Raw genomic sequence first — 6,092 nt, 5'->3', positions numbered from 1 at the left:
TTGCCAATGGAGAGATCATCATGACATTTCTTCAATTACAGGCCACATGTCCTGTGGATACACGTTACGTGTCTTTAATGCAGTGGTTTCCATTGCCTTCTGCATCCTCATGTCGTTGATCATTGCTGATTCTTCTGCCTTTAGGGGCAATTTCCCACCCCTAGGACAAGAGACTGCCCAGAACCTCTATCCGCTCCTCCGCTCCTCCGCCCTCTTTGACAAGGCCGTTGGCAGAATGAGGCTGACTTCTTATGCCGGAAGTCTTCGGCCGCCAATGCTGATTATCTATCAGAATTTAGGCAGTGGCGGGGATCGAACCCGGGACCTAAGACGTTTTGATTATGAATCAAAGACGCTACCCCTAGACCACGGGTACTGAACAAAAATCAAGAAACGGCCACTGGATATGTCGTCATAGAAAATACATTCGCAGTGTGAAATAGTGGAAGATGTTCTAAATTCTGGGAAAAATAAAATAAACTACATGGATATACGGGTAGAATCCAATATACATGAGAACGAAGAGGGAACAATAAGATTGGATGACCAACAACGAAATGCTCGGGCTGTAAAGGGTCTGAGGGAGGGATCCAGTCTTTCATCACTACTGTTCAATCCAGACATAGAAGAATCAAGGACAGAAATGAAAGTAAGGTTTGGGATTAGAATTCAGTGTGTATGGATATGAATGAAGAAGTGCCATCCTCAAATATAATTACAGAGTTGGTTGAATGGCATGAACAGTCTAGTGAGTACAGAATTTGGATTCAGAATGAACCCCAAAATGACAAAACTTATGAGAAGTAGCAGCAATCAGAATATCGAGAGGCTTAACATAAAAAAGGTGATCACGAAGTAGGCCAAGTTAAGGAATTCTGCTATCTTGGAAGCAAAATTATCCGTGACGGACAAAGCAATGAGTACGTAAAGAGCGCACCAGCAGAGGCAAACAGTGTATTCCTGTCCAGCAGAAGTTTACTAGAATCAAATATAGGACTTAAATTAGGCGTAGAGATTTCTGAGAATGTACATTGGGAGTTCAGTATTGTATGGTAGTGTATAATGGACAGTGGAAAAAGCGGAACAGAGGAGAATCGAAGCGTCTGAGATGTGATGCTACAGAAGAGTGTTGAAAATTAGGTGAACTGATAAAATAAACGGGAGAAAGAAACAGACGGAAAACACTGACAAGAAGAACAAGTTGGATTGTAGGGGATGTGTTAAGACGTCAGGGCATTAACCTCCATGGTACTACAGGGAGTTATAGAGGGTGAAAAATGTATGACAGAGATTTGAATACCTACAGCAAATAAATGAGGGCTAAGGATGCAAGTGCTAGTCTGATATGAAGAGGTTAGCACAGGAGAGGAATTCGTGGGCAGCCCACATAACATCAGACAGAAGATTAATGAAAGAAGAAAGAAGGAAACGAATCTTTACGACAATACTCATTTATAGCTCCGTCTCAGCTACACATTTTTAATTAGATTACGTGTTTCAAAAACTAGTAGTTGCGTCAGCAACCGTTCTGGTCTAGTCAGAAACATTTGTCAAAGTACTGATCAGTTCTCTGACATGTGGTTTTGAGTATACAAGACGGGTTGCTGATGCAACTACCAAGATCTGAAGATGATCCTGAGTTATAGAAATGTGAACCTAATGAAAAATGTGCAAATGAGGCGAAGCCATAAATGAGAATTATCGTTCACATCAATATAGTTGCTGAATGTCTCAAGACGTATATGTTGGCTTTAATGGAAAGATTATTGTATTACTTTTGTCTTCTCTACTCTTTCTACGAACTGTCTGAGGATACCCTTCAGCTGGTAGAAAGTCGTTATGGAATTTTAGAATAGTTTGTGATCTTTGCCACAACAAAATAAAGGAAGATTAAAGGCAACAATTAGCTCAATGATTCGCCGGTGTTTCTACAAGATTTTTCCTATTCGTCTGACGTCCTGCAGTGCCCTCCAGTACAGTCTGAATGCTGTAAGTCCATTTCGGATGCGATTATTTCTTTGTTGTTGTTGTGGTCTTCAGTCCTGAGACTGGTTTGATGCAGCTCTCCATGCTACTCTATCCTGTGCAAGATTCTTCATCTCCCAGTACCTAATGCAACCTACATCCTTCTGCATCTGCTTAGTGTATTCATCTCTTGGTCTCCCCCTACGATTTTTACCCTCCACGCTGCCCTCCAATACTAAATTGGTGATCCCTTGATGCCTCAGAACATGTCCTACCAACCGATCCCTTCTTCTGGTCAAGTTGTGCCACAAACACCTCTTCTCCCCAATCCTATTCAGTACCTCCTCATTAGTTATATGATCTACCCATCTAATCTTCAGCATTCTTCTGTAGCACCACATTTCGAAAGCTTCTATACTCTTCTTGTCCAAACTATTTACCGTCCATGTTTCACTTCCATACATGGCTACACTCCATACAAATACTTTCAGAAATGACTTCCTGACACTTAAATCTATATTCGATGTTAACAAATTTCTCTTCTTCAGAAACGCTTTCCTTGCCATTGCCAGTCTACATTTTATATCCTCTCTACTTCGACCGCCGGCCGCGGTGGTCTCGCGGTTCTAGGCGCGCATTCCGGAACCGCGCGACTGCTACGGTCGCAGGTTCGAATCCTGCATCGGGCATGGATGTGTGTGATGTCCTTAGGTTAGTTAGGTTTAAGTAGTTCTAAGTTCTAGGGGCTAATGACCACAGCAGTTGAGTTCCATAGTGCTCAGAGCCATTTTTTTCTACTTCGACCATCATCAATTATTTTTCTCCCCAAATAGCAAAACTCCTTTACTACTTTAAGTGGATCATAAATCAGAGCGCAGGAACCTCATTTCCGCCGCCTGGATTCTACATCTAGAATTTCATGTCTGGATACAGAACTCTTAACCATAGGGAGTGTAGGAAGTGCCATGGTTGTATAAAACTTCGTCACTTTCTCAGCACTGGTTTTTCAATCGAAGGTTTTTTTTTATATACGTGACACAGTGCTGTCACAGCACTCAAAACGCTCAAGTTAATAATTAAACTCATTAAACATTAAGCATAACTAACTAAAGTACTTACCTGCAGCCGCGCGGCATTAGCCAAGCGGTCTAGGGTGCTGCAGTCATGGACTGTGCGGCTGGTCCCGGCGGAGGTTCGAGTCCTCCTTCGGGCATGGGGTTAAGTAGTGTGTAAGCTTACGGATTGATGACCTTAGCAGTTAAGTCCCATAAGATTTGACACACATTTGAACATACTTACCTGGAAATGTTGTTAATCGCAGCAGTACTTTATTGCACTAAAATGGTGAAAACAGCTTGACAGTTGGAGTTCACACAGTTTGTTTGTTTTAACTTGAGGCAACTGAATACTTCGAACACAATGCGTTGTACAAAAAATGTACGCGGTAAAAATTTCATATGAGTAAAAGGGACATTTGTGTGTTCCACGACTGGCCTCCAATAACTACCCGTCCTGCGTGGGGGGAATTATGTTTGTGTTGTCAAATGTAGCCCTCCCCCCTCCTCCCACCCCCTCCCCCTCCTCCCTCCCCCCTCCCCCCCTCCCCCATCGCTGCATTTTTATTACATATTCGAATTCTACTTCCAAAAAGTATTGTTTTACATTGTACTAGATGGCGCTGTAATCGAAAAACATCAAGTGTTTTTAAGTCTTGCATGCCGTGAACTTTATGGCGGTGTTTTAAGTATGTCTCTGCTGATGACCAACTGCCGAGACTCAGTGGCAGGCACTTAATGAGCAACGCTTATGACTTGTGCGAGACACGAGGCTGCAAAGCTTCATGGTGTGCGGCGTACTAGCAAACTGTTACCTGCCCCTTGTAGTAATATTGTTATTGTTGATGGCCTTTTGGTCGCGTTCATAAGTTACGTAATTTGTTGCTTTGTAGAATATCTCATTAATCATTTTGACTTTCCAAATTACTCTGGCGAGTTGTGAGAAGTTGCATGTGCCAAAGGACAGTAACAGTATCTCCCCAACATACGATGTAACCCAAAACCCTATTAGTATTTGGAAATTAATTGACACACATGATTGAAATGAGGTAGGGGTTTACTGAAACCAAAACCAGGGGACGAAAGGTGAAGCTTCATACAATACAAAAGCAATAATAAACGTAATAACTGATTTTTATCAAAGACGATGTACCTTGTAACAAAAGTTCAACATGTCGGCCGTCATTCATTAACGGTACCTGTAGTCGAAGAACCAGGTTGTGAGCAGTAGTGTACTGCGTACCAGAATAGGTACGCTGAGAAATTGCCGTCGGATGTTGTCTTTTAGCATACGTAATGAGGCCGGTCGATCGCGGTAGACCTGCTACTTCAGGTAGCACCACAACCAGTAATGACACGGATTGGGGTCTACGGACCTGGCAGACGAACGATGACGGAAGTGGCGGTTCAGTACGTCATCCTCACCAAACAATGAGTGCAAGATCTTTGACATGTGCAGCAAGCAATATGAAGCGGAGCATCATCCGCACAAACGTTCTACCATCCAGTATGTGGTTATCAACGTTGACGATTCTCATGCGACATAACAAACCTTCGTGTCCAGTGCCATCTGCTGGCCGTTATTCCAGTTGTTTTCTGTTTCAATAAAACCCCATGCCACTTTACACACATGTGTCAAGTTTTATCTCTCTACCTACATTATTTGTGGGCTAGTGCATTTTTCAAATGTTAATGGACTTTTAGGTCACCCGGTTGATTAGCTAAATAAAACATAACTGTTGCATGAGTGAAGTTCCGTGTGTAGTCTTTCTACCTCTGGCGTCGGCACACCCGCATCTGAGCCAGCTATGAGAATTCTGAAAAGCGCTATCTTTCATTTTGTTTCATTCTAATTACGAATGAGCAGTCACTTATTTTCAGGACACTGGTTCCCCATCATACAGTTCTGTTCTAGCAGAATGAGTCTCTCTTCATTCGTAGTTACATTCAAATTCCCCAAATTGAAAACTTGGCTGTGTTGAAAACTTAATTAGGCACCAATAGGCAGAATTCGTGTTTTCGAAGCGCAGCGTACTGGTAACTGCATTGGCTGTAAGGACAGATAAGTTTGATATGTGGTTGGGGAGCTGCTGGCCAGCAAGCACGAAGTACTGGTAGGCAGTTCAGTACCAACATAGTACCCCGCAACCCCTTAACTGCCGCCTGCTGTAACAAAGAGCTATGTGCGTTGTCGATTAGGGTTCGTTATTTCATATCCTCCCATAGTCGTACGATATAGTGTTTTGTGTCTGACCCCAGCACAGCTATTAACTTCATTATAGAAATCAACCTGACCATGTTACAAGTATACAAACTTCTGTTTTGATCGTGGGCAGAGCACAGCAAGGCATCTTATAATTCTGTAACTACTTCCCCATTTGTAAAAAATAAGGTCGTGTTTAGTGGCTTTATATTGTATTTCATAGCTAAGTATTTTTCCTGTTATGAACAATGTCAATCGCATCAAAGTTAAATAATGCAAGTGATAAGTTACAAATTTGTTTACAGTGACATACTCCCTTTTCTTTGTCCGTTTACCTCCAATCCAAAGCCTGTTCAAATGGTTCAAATGACTCTGAGCACTATGGGACTCAACATCGGAGGTCATCAGTTCCCTAGACTTAGAACTGCTTAGACCTAACTAACCTAAGGACATCACACTCATCCGTGCCCGAGGCAGGATTCGAACCTCCGACCGTAGCAGCAGCGCGGTTGCAGACCGAAGCGCCTAGAACCGCTCGGCCAAAGCGGCCGGCTCCAGAGTCTGTTTCTCGATAAAAAATTCTAACACCCAAATGGGTTGAGACCTCAACTCTTTCCATTATTTTTAATAGTGTATGGATGCAAACTAGACCAAACATTCATATAATCCGTAATGACCATAAAAATAGGTCTGTTGATTTATTTATATTTTCACTTAATTGCTTCATACTAAATACAGCAGTTGTACGATCTTCCTCTTCCAAAGCAGTGTTGGTGATTTAAGCATTTTTTCTGATACATAACTCAGACACAGCCATGTAATAACCTGGTACACAATCTGCTGCATTAATATTCATAAAGAAGACTCTT

Source organism: Schistocerca nitens, chromosome 8 (assembly GCF_023898315.1).
Source record: "Schistocerca nitens isolate TAMUIC-IGC-003100 chromosome 8, iqSchNite1.1, whole genome shotgun sequence".
Lineage (NCBI taxonomy): Eukaryota > Metazoa > Arthropoda > Insecta > Orthoptera > Acrididae > Schistocerca > Schistocerca nitens.
The sequence above is the reverse complement of the archived record's forward strand: the minus strand, read 5'-3'. Positions refer to the sequence as shown.